This window comes from Tachypleus tridentatus, chromosome 10 (assembly GCF_004210375.1).
Source record: "Tachypleus tridentatus isolate NWPU-2018 chromosome 10, ASM421037v1, whole genome shotgun sequence".
NCBI classification, from domain to species: domain Eukaryota; kingdom Metazoa; phylum Arthropoda; class Merostomata; order Xiphosura; family Limulidae; genus Tachypleus; species Tachypleus tridentatus.
In genome coordinates this window covers 147,743,573-147,757,855 of record NC_134834.1, presented here as the reverse complement: position 1 = coordinate 147,757,855, position 14,283 = coordinate 147,743,573, and the positions used below count along the sequence as shown (strand labels likewise).

The window sequence follows — 14,283 nt, the reverse complement described above, 5'->3', positions numbered from 1 at the left end:
AACATGTTTTATATGCGGGTTAACTCGTGTCTTCAAACTGTATTTATATTTACCATAAAATTGCCAATCACAAAGTTACAACGGTGCTATTTTAGAGCCTGTCTTATTCGATTCTATCGTAGTTTGTTCTATAGCAGTTTCTGTTAGTTTTTAAGAGAAAGATAGCCAAGTAGATAACTATAATATAAACATACCAAACAGATAGAAGCGTCATAAGGAAACATAAAGTAGATAACATGAAATGATTAACAGGTTAATAGCCTTAAAGCACAGAGCAGAATATACAATTAAATCATACGTTTAAATATCCAGTCTTTACCTTAACAGGCAAGGCCTAACCAGAAATATGCATGAACTGAACTACTACACCCTTGGAGTTGGGGAGACAGTGTCAAATGATACAAATAACAACCTGTTTTTGGCAGATTAATTTCCATAAAAGTGAACGGGTGAACGGCTGATAAGGCTTATTTTAGTTCTTTATGTAGAAATGTTGCGATTTCCAGAGATAAGATCGTGTACGTTTAATGAAGGTAACATCTATTTATTTACGATTTCGGTTTTTTTTTTCTGATTTCTGCACGAGAGGTTCTACAAGAACGGTTCGCTTTCCAGCTTACTGTATTCATATAAGTCGCTTTCGCGCACATTCAGACACTAACCACATCGATTTGAGTCGTCTATTTGTCAGTGGAAAACACCATCCGCAGTATATAGCGACATTGGCTTCCATAGTTTCAGAGTTAGCTAATTACGTCTGGGATCCGCTATGGACTGGTGGCTAAGGCGCTCGACTCACAATCCGAGGGTCGCGGGTTGGAATCGCAGTCATTGAACATATCCGCTTTCTCAGTCGTGAGAGCGTTATAATGTCATGGTCAATTCCATAATTCGTTGGTAAAAGGCTAATTTATTTATCTGTCACCGTCCCCAGTTTTCACCACTACCCAGAGATAAAGCAGCACCATACCATCCACAGTAAGGGATTGACTGTTACTCTTCTAATACAACCACAGCTTAAAGTAGGGCAACATTTTGTGGTATAGCACAAATTCTAAACACAGAGCTCCACACTCCGTTAGAGTCAATCCACGTTCTTATTAAAATAAACATAAGGGAGGTATCATAACATAGAATTAATATTTCATATTCATGATTTTCAAACAAACATCTCCTGATGTCCAACAACAAGTTTTTAATATTTCTCTGGACAATTAAACGTTTCTTTCTTTTCGTTTGAATATAATTCAACACCTTTATTATCAATCATAACAAAATTTCAGTCTCAGATGACAGCTGTTAGGGTTTTGATGTGTGTGTGCTTTTTTTAAAAATTTATTTTGTGGTTCAGTTCTATCAGAAGATGGCGTGGTCATAACACTGACAAAAATGACCCATTAAAATGGAAATTAAAACCTATAAAACAACAACATTTGGTAAGCCCGAAGTACGGAAATACTCAGCACATTAACGTGCAAAGCCAGCTTGTCAGTATAGTTTTAGGCTTATCCTGTTTTGTATAAATTATTCTCCAAATGGTCTTCGTTTATGACACCTTGTTAAAGCAAAATCAAAATGCTTAGCATCCTCTATTAAAGCCAATAGGTATGTTGATTTAGATGGTTTTCAATTCATGTTACTATACCCCCCCCCCACCACCAATGTTGTCATGTCAAATACCAATGTTATCTTGGATTGTATCAAAATTTCTTTGGCTACACATTGTATAAGGACAACTTTACCCACCTCTGCCAATCATTCATTTCTCAACCCTCTTCTCATTAAATTAACCTCCCCTTTACACTTCAACCCCTTTATCTGTATACCTTTTCCCAATAGCGACCTCTACGAAGAATATTGAACGGACAAGTTCAGCTCGAAGAAAAATTGTTGTGCCCCATTTTCTAACTTTTTTTTTTAAGTTTCTAATTCAAATATGGAAAACATTTATAAAGTCACTATATGGTCGAGATCAGAGATTTCTTTGCACAGGTCAGTTTTAGTTTCAAAACAGACCTCCTGGGGTCAGTAAATGTTGTGACATTCAAATAATTAATATTTATTATTTATTACTTTTTTTCGGAAGCGGAATTTATTTAATATTTTTCCGTTTTTGGAAAAAAAACAACAACAGCAAACAAACACAGACCAAAGTTAAATCATCCAAGGATCATAGTCAATGGAAATTAGCATGAAGCCTGCTTTGGACTTAGCTCAAACTATAAACTAAAGGTCATGTGGAATCTAAATCGTAAACTGTTAGATTGTTGTCATCTTGGTTTTAAACGTTGAGTTACTTGCTTGACCTTTTTGTATAACGTGGTCGAACTGAACTGGTTGGCTAATGCTAGTATAACATCCTACGTGCATTGTGGAGTGAGGGTCGCGTGTTCGCATCCCCGTCGCGCCAAACATGCTCGCCCGTTCAGCCGTGGGGGCGTTACAAGGTGACGGTCAATCCCACTATTCGTTGGTAAAAGAGTAGCCCAAGAGTTGGCGGTGGGTGGTGATGACTAGCTGCCCTCGAGCAGCTTTGTGCGAAATTCAAAAACAAAACAAACAAAGCATTGTGGAGTTCTCGTGAATATGAATATCTATGATTTTAAAGGCAAAAATCCTTAAATGCCAGTTTTAATTTAGTATGGTGACTTGTCATTCTTTGAACTTCTGCATTGCTTAATATAAAACCATTCTAACCCATTCTCAGAATATCGTTTTAAGCCTTATTCTGATTTAAAAGTTTCGGACAATTCGTTTTCTGAATTTTTGCAGGGACCACATAGTCATTCGATATTGTTCTACAAAACTGCACCAAGTTTATTGGTTTAAATCTCTAGAGGGATCTTCGTTTTAATGAAGAAACGAGAATTTATAATAATTTATGACAAAGCCTAGAACTGAGAGAACGACGAGGAAACCAGAAAATCACGGATTACCGTAAGAAACGTGAATAAGAAAAACACATTATGAAAAATCAAGAGACATTTTTGATCATATCACTTGTAGATTTTTCAATTTAACTTATTTTTAAGCAAAAAAAAAGCCTTATTAAAACAGTTGAACTATCTCGTTCTGGGACAAAAGTATGACATCACTTGTCAAGTGGCAACACGTAACTAATTAGCGTTGACACGTACCACCTTAAAGTAACATTTTATGGAAAATTTAGATTAAACAAAACGCTAATTTCCTTTTTTTTTTATAGAAGTATTTTAATAAGGCTAATCCTTTCACTCTCCAACGGAGACTAAACTTAACTTCAATTTCATGAGAGAGTTACGTATGTTATATATTTCCAAACAATGTTTTTATAGTAACTGACGCAACGTTCTTGTTTGTTGGTTTTGAATTAAGGACAAAGCTACACAGTGGGCTACCTGTGCTTTGCCCACGACGGGTATCGAAACCCGGTTTTTAATGTGTAAGTCCGCAGACATACCACTGTTCCACTGGGGGGCCGCAACGTTCTTCCTACTTCTCTGTTAATCATTCTTGAAACAACGAATTGCATTGCTAGGGGTTACAAAGTAAAGTTCAAGCAGAAACGAAATGTTTAAAAATGCAAAGTAACTTTGTAATTAGAGAAGTGATCATTATAATTAATTAATATTTTTTTAGAAAATGTTTTTCTAGTGTCGAAGAAAAGAAGTGAACACGACAGAAGTAGCATTCGTTTTCCACATTTCACAAAAGCCTTATGGAAATGAAACCGCTTTCCCCTCAGGTGACTAAGTAGTAATTCTGAGAGATTATAACACCAAAATATTCTTTCCATACTTGCAAAGTGCAGAGCGCAAATAACGCATTGTGTAGTTTTATAGTTAACAATAAACAAATGTATGTAACTTGAGGGAATCTTTTCGCAACTTACATGCGTTCCATACTGCACCAAAAACTGCTTGTCGACAGGAAAACTATTAGATGAAAGATCTGTAATGCAACTGCTTTGTAACAGGAAAAGTAATTGGTTTAGTTAATGAGTTCGGCGCTTCGTTCTTTGAAGAAAAATAAACATGGACGTTATCGAAACCAGCCACGTAGTAGCGTCAATTTTAAACAAAGTCAAATCTTGTAATCAATAATGTTATTTAAATCATGCAATCAATAATGTTATATAAACCTACATTTTGTACGTTAAATTGACATGACTATAAACATCGACTTAATAATAAAGATTATGCAAAAATGACCAGTTTGTCTAAGTTTATAGATAGCTGGAAATTGTTTACAAAGCTTTAGATGTAGACTCCAGAAATATGTTCTTTTGCAATTAAAGAAAATGTTTTGAAAAGGTTTTAGTTAGTTTTATTTTTATTTTTAGAGCAAAGCTATGTCCATCGCGGAACTCGAACCCCGAATTTTCGTAGCACTTTAAATCCATAGACTTGCTGCTGACTCGCCAGTGGACCTTTTGAAAAGCGCTTCCAGAAACTAGAAAGGTCAGTTAGATTGGCGATTTTTATCGGTCATCACTAATATGATTTGGTCTTTTTTAGGGTAAACAACTAAGACTAATACCAAAGACGTAACTTACTGTTTGGTCAGGTGGTTAAGGCACTCGACTTCTAATCTGAGGGGCGCGGGTTCGAATCTCTGTTTTTGTATGTTTTTGAATTTCGCACAAAGCTACTCGAGGGCTATCTGTGCTAGCCGTCCCTAATTTAGCAGTGTAAGACTAGAGTGAAGGCAGCTAGTCATCACCACCCACCGCCAACTCTTGGGCTACTCTTTTACCAACGAATAGTGGGATTGACCGTCACATTATAACGCCTTCACGGCTGAAAGGGCGAGCCCAAGAGTTGGCGGTGGGTGGGGATAACTGGGATAAGTCTTACAGTGCTAAATTAGGGACGGCTAGCGCAGATAGGTCTCGAGTAGCTTTGTGCGAATTAAAAAGGAACAACAAACTGTTTTTAAATATAGCTTTTAATAATGTGGTCCAAACACGTGCATCCAAGATATATATTAACAGCCAGATTTAAATGTATTGGAAACGCTTCTTCATCGTTCTCAAACAGAAAGGATCGACTTTCACAGTAATATTTTTAAATACACTACACATTCTAGTTGAACACTATTTTGGAGTTCGTATAGAAACTAAAATCATCCGTATACGAACTGAAAGAATCATTCATGGATGAAGTTTCTCGATATTTAGTTAAGTATTTGTTTAGTTATTGTTGGATATTCGCCCATAGCTACACAAAAGTTTATTTAACTGCGATAGCTGTCTCTTACATTAAGGTGATAGACTAGAGACGAGGCAGCTAGCCCACAGCTCTCACTGTCAACTCCTGAACTACTCTAATCGAATAGTAATATTTGGCTGTTATTCATACAAAGTATCTACAGTCCTGAAGTGCGGAGAGCATTTTTTTAATGCAATGGGGCTTAAAATGTGGATTCTCGACTTCATGGTCCAGAATGCGACGGTTGGACTCTTAGTTACATAAAAAAAAAACATTGCTAAATGTTAAAAAAGAAAGTTTGGAAATATGTTATATCCTTAATTCCTTTTTTGTAAAATATGTTCAGCCTAAAAATATGCAAAACAGTTCAGAGCGGATTTCTTTGTATGTTCTTTCACCGAATTCGAGAATTGTTGGCCACGTTTATATCTCTATACTGCATTTTTTCAGTGTTAAAGCTGAAACGCCACCTAGAAAACTGCATTCAAACTATAAAAAAGGCATTTTGACAAAATATTTATTTAGTGCCTTTTGTTTTAGTCTTATTCTTGAAACGAAAACTTCTGCTGAAAATAAATGTTTCGCTATCGTTTCATGTTTATAAGCAATCTTGCAACTTTTGTGTTTTCTAAAATCTCCAAAGTTACTATATTTTGTTAAATATTATACTTTGACGCAGTTCACGTCATTCAAGTGATTATTGGGGAGATACTTATTTTCATACCAGTTTCGATAGTTTTAGGTAGAAACGAGTATGTGTATGAATACTCGCAACATTCATATTACCCGCTTTCAACCCTCTCAATGTGAAGCTGTTGACACAGCACATAATATGCACACTGTATTAGCACTTGGTGTTATTATACTGTTAAACACAGCAACTGGTTTAATTTATATACATTTAACATTTTTCATAACAACTAGTACCCAAAATATTTTTAGCCTTGCGCGAGAGAAAAGTAATACCCTCTGTTGGTTTATTCTTTCAAGTATCAACACTTATCTTTAGGTCAATAAATAAAATTACTGACCAATCCAAATAGTGGGCTAAACGCTTGGACATCTGTTCCCTAACAATGTCTTCTGAACAGGTTTACCTCCTGAAAGCTGTTAGTTATTGATTACACCAGTATCTATTGAGGGTAAAACACTCAAAACATGCATTCTTTAACCTCCGTTTCTGTACTTTTACGGCGAAATTTAAGAAAAGGTGAAACACCATCTCGATAACTCGTCGTACTTACCAATCAGTTTGTGTTTACACAAAAGGTTTCTGTAAGACATGCCAACGCATGGCCACGTGGTACTGACAAAATCCTGTGATGTCGTTGTTAAGATTATCACAGTTCCTGGCACTGGCCACGCGATCTGATCGCAACGCTTCTAATACACTCTACCGCCACTGAGTCCCCATGCGCAACCCGCCACAACGTTAGGCCTCGTCTGTCCGCATTCAATCGCTATCAACTGAGAACAAGAACAGAAATGTAGCCGACTCGAATCACCAGTGAACGCGTGTATAACAGAATCAATCTAATAGCAGCTGAGTGGGACATTTCAGAGGCACGCGGTCTCGCTTCCCTCCGGGCGCATTCGATGCGGACCTCATCAAGTGTAAAACATTTTTTTAAAATAACTTTAATAAATGTTTTTATGGCTATTTTTAAAAACGTGTTTCTTTCTTTCTTTTTATTTAAAACCAAAACCACAGAACAGGATTAGTGTTGGTATAGAAAGGTAAAATTACAGGGTCCAGGAAGATCCGGGCCAAAGTTTCCACATATGAGCCAAACACATCTTGATTCGCCCGCAGGGCACAACATGCAAAACTGAAAGATACGAGAGTCATGGTTATGACTGTACTCTTTGCAAACAAAGACACCACTACAGTTTATTATCCACTCTCCTCCCCCTCTTTAGCCCCTCTCCCCATTCACATATATTTTTTCGATATATACCTTTTCGAATTGCTGGCTAACAGAAACAGCATTTATGCAGGACTGGTGTCTTTGAATAACATATACCCTTTTAATTGTTACCAAACTGGTGTACAAATGAACGTGACACTGTGTCCAGAAACAAGAGATGGAACAGTACTTAGCATGTGACTTGTGAATGAATGTGTAAGCAGTTTCATAGGTGTTTGTACACATGTTAAAATAAAAAATAAAATCCCATTCGGTTTCCAAAGTTTCCACTTGGATGTTGAATATCTGATAACGTTTCTATTGTGTGAATGTACGTGGAACCCTTTGATAAACACTGGGTAATCATTTTACTTAATCAAACACACTAAGGTTGCCTATAAAGACGTCGATCTTTTTATCATCAGGTGCAATTGTGTTCGTCGTCAAATGCAGCTGTGCCAGATTTTAATATCGAAAGGAATTTTGCTAGTCCTATTTGAAACATTGAAGAACGAAAAAAAAGACATTTCTTCAAAGCCCTCCAGTAGCATAGCGGTATGACTGTAGACTTTCAAGGTTAGAAACGAAACCGGGTTCCGATATCCGTGGTGGGGAAAGTACAGATATCCTATTATGTATAACTTCAAACAAACGAGAGAAAGTTTTTAAAAAGCGACACCTATAACTGATTCGATAAGTTACAGACGCATCATCCTTAATTAAAAGGCCGTTAGTATATTCACATTTTTTAAACGTTTTATTTGCTATTTGAGCACAAAACAACACAATGGACTTGTCTGTACTGTACACACACGGGTATCGAAACCTGGATTATAATGATATAATTCTTCAGAGTGACAGCTAAGCCAATGAGGAGAGGGAAGAAACATTCATTTCGTGAAAAATTGAACTATTTGACTGGTTTATTTGGTTTGGTTTCTTTTGAATTTCGCGCAAAAGCTTCCAAAAGGAACGGAATGACAAGTTGGTATTTGGTTATATTGCAAATAATTCAGAGGTCCATCAGAATGGCAGAGATAATCATCTCTAATTGTGGTAAAACAGTTCCACGCTTAAAGATTGTTGATAACTTTTTCTTAATTTTGCAGCATCAAACCTCATATTTTGACTCGTGAAACTAAAGTTCTCTTCTGCGCATCCAGGTTGTTCAATCTTTTGGAATTTGGAAACTTCTAGGTTTTCTGTTTGTAGTGGGCCAACTATGGCCAGGTGGTTAGTGCGCTTGACTCATAATCTAAGAGTCGCGGGTTCGAATCCCTGTCACACCAAACATGCTCGTCCTTTCAGCCGTAGGTATGTTATAATGTTACGGTCATTCACACTATTCGTTGGCAAAAGAGTAGCCCAAGAGTTGGCGGTGAGTGATGATGACTAGCTGCCGCCTCTCTAAATTAGGGACGGCTTGCGCAGGTAACCCTCGTGTAACTTTGCGAGAATTTCAAAAACAAACAAACAAACTGTTTGTTGTCTTTCCGGAACAAACGTCTTCTTGCTGAAATGATCCATTGTACTACATCTTGACGCGACGCATGGCATTGTGTAAGGGTTAACCATACCATCAGTTGCTTCTTGAAATTCTGTAGCAAGAAATCTCGATTTAGACATAAGCGTATATTTCAGTGAAGTAAACCTAAGAAAATCTGCCACATTTCACACTTTAAAAACTTTTGTTCACTTCTTGCAAAAGCAAATGATTACCCTAGCACCAAAGAAGAGATTGTTTTAATATTTTTACAATAGAAAATTAATTAATAATTAATAAATTTTCAGCTAAACTTCAATGTAATATCCATGGAATCAAAACGTCTAAAAACCTATGTTTGATGTTGGACCTCAGTATAATAGCTACTACATTACGTCTAAAACCTTCGTTTGATGTTGGACCTCAGTATAATAGCCACTACATTACGTCTAAAACCTACGTTTGATGTTGGACCTCAGTATAACAGCCACTACATTTCGTCTAAAACCTACATTTGATGTTGGACCTCAGTATAATATCCACTACATTACATTTACAACCTACGTTTGATGTTGGACCTCAGTATAATAGCCACTACATTACGTCTAAAACCTGCGTTTGATGTTGGACCTCAGTATAATAGTCACTACATTACGTTTAAAACCTACGTTTGATGTTGGACCTCAGTATAATAGTCACTACGTTACGTCTGAAACCTACGTTTGATGTTGGACCTCAGTATAATAGCCACTACATTACGTCTAAAACCTACGTTTGATTTGGACCTCAGTATAATAGTCACTACATTACATTTAAAACCTACGTTTGGTGTTGGACCTCAGTGTACTTTCCACGACATTACGACATCTAAAAGATTCATTTGATATTTTAAAAATCCTAAACGCACCGCACTCAGCCATGTTTATAAACATTATGTACTTTGTTTCCTCATCTTGGCCAGGTATGGTTAAGGCTCTCGTCTCGTAATCTGAGGGTCGCAGGTTCGACTCTCCATCACACCAAACATGCTCTCCCTTTCAGCCGTGGGGGGTGTTATAAAGTACGATCAATCCTATTATTTGTTGGTAAAAAGAGTAGCCTAAGAGTTGGCGATGGATGGTGATGACTAACTGCCTTCCCTCTAGTCCTACTTACACTGCTAAATTATGGACGGTTAGCCGTAGTGTGACTTCACGCGAAATTCAAAAACAAACTTTCCTCATCCTTAATGCATTATACACAGCCATGTTTATAAATACCATTTCCATTAAGTTTATAAAACTTCTAGGTCCCATGAGCTCATTAAATAGTAACGAAGAAGGTCACTTGGCTGTAGCCCTTTTATTTTAGGGTACATATGAGGAAGCGTGTATGGAAGTATATGATTAGCCTCTCATAACAACCTCGCAAAAATCTTTCATAATTGCTAATGACAAGTTTAAACTTTCCGGAGCACCTTCGTGTTGTCTCCAAACAAAGGCAACTTAGAAAAAAATCATAAAATGGCGGAGAAAACGTTGTAAAGGGGAAGACTGGTTTGTTTGGAGTATTGTACAGGGATCGTATTTTAATTACATTTTATCTCTAATATCACTATATCTACAAGGAAGAATTTCACATCAATGATACCGTTTGTAAAAATAAATATTGTAATATTTTTTATAAAAATTCTAAGAAGTTGTGGATGAAAAGATATAATCATTGTAATAACCCTTAAAGTTCTGAACACCAGGTGGCAGCCGAGTCTCTAATTAAAAAGCGGTTGTCATGTGATGTTTAGCTTCCTCACCTCGTGATAGCTAGTTATCTGATAGAATTATAATATGATTATTGTGTACATAAGGATTGTTGTTGTTTTTTTATTTCGCGCAAAGCTACACGAGGGCTATCTGCGCTAGCCGTCCCTAACTTAGCAGTGTAAGAGGAAAGGTAGCTAGTCATTACCACCCACTGCCAACTCTTGGGCTACTCTTTCACCAACGAATAGTGAGAATGACAATAACATTATAACGCCCCAACGGCTGAAAGGGCGAGCATGTTTTGGTGCGACCGGGGTGTATATAAGGGTTTTACATATAAACACAGAAGCATGAAAAGTATTTCAAACGAAGTTTTGGAATAAATGATGTCAGGAAGCGCATATTACTCTACTTCCAACTGATGCCTAAATTAGAGAAGGGAATCAATCACACAGTAATACTGATTAGGGTTAAAAGTAATACCTTATAAAATGCTTAAAAAAAGGTAAAAAAATACACTTAACCCTTAGAATGACCCCGCCATCACATCCACTTCGTTAACCTCCTAACAAATGCCAAGAAAATATTATTCAAACTTTAAATCACTGAACAATTACACCTGTTTTCATACACCTGCTATAAACATTTTTTTTAACTTTTCAAGTAGACCCGCCCGGCATGGCTAGGTGGGTTAAGGCGTTCGACTCGTAATCCGAGGGTCGCGGGTTCGAATCCCTTTGCACCAAACATGCTCGCCCTTTCAGCCGTGGGGGCATTATAATGTAACGGTCAATCCCACTATTCGTTGGTAAAAGAGTAGTCCATGAGTTGGCGGTGGGTGATAGTGACTAGCTGCCTTCCCTCTAGTTTTACACTACTAAATTAGGGATGGCTAACGCAGATAGTCCTCGTGTAGCTTTGCGCGAAATTCAAAAAACAAACAAACATTTCAAGCTATTTGGCCAACACATTTTTCATCTTTAGTTTTTAACAGCTGCTAAGAAACGTTTTTTTATACTCCCAGATTACACAATCCTCACAACAGTGGTATGTCAGCAGACATACAACGCTAGAAACCGAGTTTGAATACCCGTGGTGGGCAGAGCACAGATAGCTTACTGTGCAGATTTGCGCTTAGCTTTAAAACAAACATAGTTCATAAGAGTAAATAAACGAAATCAATGTTGTAGATTTGTGGTCTATGAGACTATAAAATGAAATTAATGGTTTTGTATTTGAGTTCTAGTTTGGGATACTTTAAAGGGGGTTAGGATCAGTGGGGAGACAGAATCAGGAAAAAGTCAGAATCAGATTCAAAGTCCCACTCACATTGTGAGGTAACACAATCTTACAGAATTAAATATGGCCTAAGAACTAAATGCTGCTAGCTAGTCTATTTTAATTAGGACAAAGTGATATTCATTAGATGTAGGCTTATAGTCATGTTTAATACAAAGTTTGAAGCAGTTCTCGTATTTTCTCAAAATCATGTACGGTATGTTTGGTTATTAGAAAGTGATATATCCATTTTATATCACAAGAAACCAATAATACTGGAACTTTCTTTTCATCTTTCTCAACCAACGAATTTTTTTTATTTAATTCATATGTTAATAACAGTAACAAAATACAAGTAATAATTAAACGTGAACATTTTCGTTTCACCCTGATTTTTTTTTTCTTTTCGTTTGTGCTATATGATTTTAGAAAGAAAATAGAAGTATTTGGTTTATACAAGTATAACAGAAATATTTATAATGCTGGATATAAAAGTTTGTTAGAATCTTACTTACAGTCAGGTTGTGGCGATCGCACGGCAACTGTTGTCATGGTAATAAGCACATACGGTCACCAAGTCTATCAAGAAAACAAATTATTATTTTATTTATTTCCTTAGAACGAAATCTGCTGAATAGTTAGTATCTAGTCATAAATGAAAATATAACAATAACAGGTAAAGAATAACAATATAAAAAGTGCTAATTATTAATAATTAGGCGTAGGTGACCGCATAGGCTGCCAATCATCACAGCCTATACGGAGTGACATACTAATGTATAATTGAGGCTTACGGCTTTGTAAAGTTAACGTATGTAGCTCAGTAAAGTGATTTGAAACTATTTAGGTTATTGCAGTAAAAGCTGTTATCAGTATTTGTCTATTTACGGAAGAAGTTAAAATAAGTTTGGAAGTGAGATGATGTTAGAACTTCGTTATTACAGGACGCCATTCTTTGATGAAAGAATCAAGCTGAAGAAATATTGTTAATAGGATTTCTGAATTAAAACGGTTGGGAATAAAACTAGAATTATGATTTGTATGAAACCAGACATGAAGCTGTACAATGAATACCTCGTATCATCCGTATTTCTTCTTTTAAGTAAATACATTTGTTTGTAGCGCAAAGCTACATCAAGCAACCAATTGTGTCTTACAAAGGGAAAAGAACCCACTAGTTTTAGCGTTATAGCTACGTTGAACAATCCACTGTGTCTATCGAAGGAAATAGACCCAACCCTAGTTTTAACGTTCTAAGCCCTTAATCTTACCGCTGATCCAGGGGAGGACATGATTAAGTTTAAGAGTTTGATAAAGAAAATCAGATTAAATATGATTTTTACATTGGAAAAGTCTATGAAATGAATTTTTACCTTGAAAATTTAAACAGAGATTACTACAACATGATTTTGTCGAAGGTATGGAGTTCTACAGATGTTCTTTGTTAGTGGAGGGACACGAGAACGTTGTCCGATGTAAAACACTTTAAACCCAGAACGTTGTCCGATGTAAAACACTTTAAACCCATGCTTAGATAATTGTAGAAAGTATGTATCGGACCGACATGGCCAGGTGGTTAAGGCACTCGACTCGTAATCTGAGGGTTGCGAGTTCGAATCCCTGTCACACTGTCACACCAAACATGCTCGCCCTCTTATAATGCGATAATGCGATGGTGAATCCCACTATTCGTTAGTAAAAGAGTAGCCCAAGAGTTGGCGGTGGATGGTGATGACTAGCTGCCTTCTCTCTATTCTTACACTCCTAAATTAAAAACGGATAGCGCAGATAGACCTCGTGTAGCTTTGCGCGGAATTCAAACCAAACCAAAGAATGTATCCATTGAAAATACACTTACTCGTTGTTTTGCTTATTAGCTCAGGTATCTTAATTTACTTTAACCAATTAAGATTCCACCCTTTATGTAGGAAAGAAAATTCGTACTCGGCTTCCTGTGGAGCGTCGTTAAAATTTCCACTTGACAAATTAAAATAAGCTTACCTCTCTAAACAATGAAACCTTGTTTCGTTGGATAATAGTCATATGGTAATTATTATTCGACTAATATTAGCTACAATGATGAGGGAAAATGGAATATTTTTAAGAATTCCTCGATTTACATGTAGAGGATATCAATGTTGATATTTCTCACCTTTCTGCAGAGTAGCTTTTAAATATGAAGATAAACAGACCGATGTGTGCTGTCATTTCGGGTAAGAAAGGGGCTGGCTAGGCAGTTACGGACTAGAAATATTGTTGCGAACGTCTTCCGTAGGTGAGACTTACTTAACGTTTCTGTTTAATACCTGTTTGTTGTTGTTGTTTTTAATTTCACGAGACACGAGAGTTATCTGCGCTAGTTGTCCCTAATTTAGCAGTTAGTCATCACCACTCACAGCAAACTCTTGGGCTACTCTTTTAACAATTTAAGTACAAACCACAGTAAAAAAACTCAGTTCAGTAGCGTTTATCTAAGTAACCAAAACAAAACCTTACTAAGTCCCAGAATTTGCCTTAAATAAAATATTCAACTATTTGCAGAATTCAGAGCATTAAAAAGTAGGCACTCCTAAAGCCCAATATTAGTTTGTTTTTTCCTGATTTATTAAAGCGTGGAAAACAAAATGTTCGTCCAGACATCTCTGTTTCACCAGTTTTACGTTCAAGAGATAATAGCTAAATTATAA

At 36.5% G+C, this 14,283-nt stretch overlaps 1 protein-coding gene across 14 annotated transcripts in view; it reads right to left on the bottom strand.

Annotated features, from left to right (window-relative positions):
• Window positions 1–14,283, bottom strand: part of LOC143230572 (zinc finger protein castor homolog 1-like) — a 222,030-nt gene that overhangs the window by 68,821 nt on the left and 138,926 nt on the right. For 11 of the 14 annotated variants that reach the window (XM_076464350.1, XM_076464364.1, XM_076464352.1 and 8 more), the window contains exon 3: window positions 12,112–12,175. The exons of 2 other annotated variants lie outside the window; for them this stretch is intronic. The gene's annotated coding sequence lies outside the window, so the exon portion shown is untranslated. Of the gene's footprint in view, window positions 1–6,433; window positions 7,041–12,111; window positions 12,176–14,283 lie in introns of those variants that run through there. One more of the 14 variants, XM_076464355.1, reaches the window with a different exon arrangement.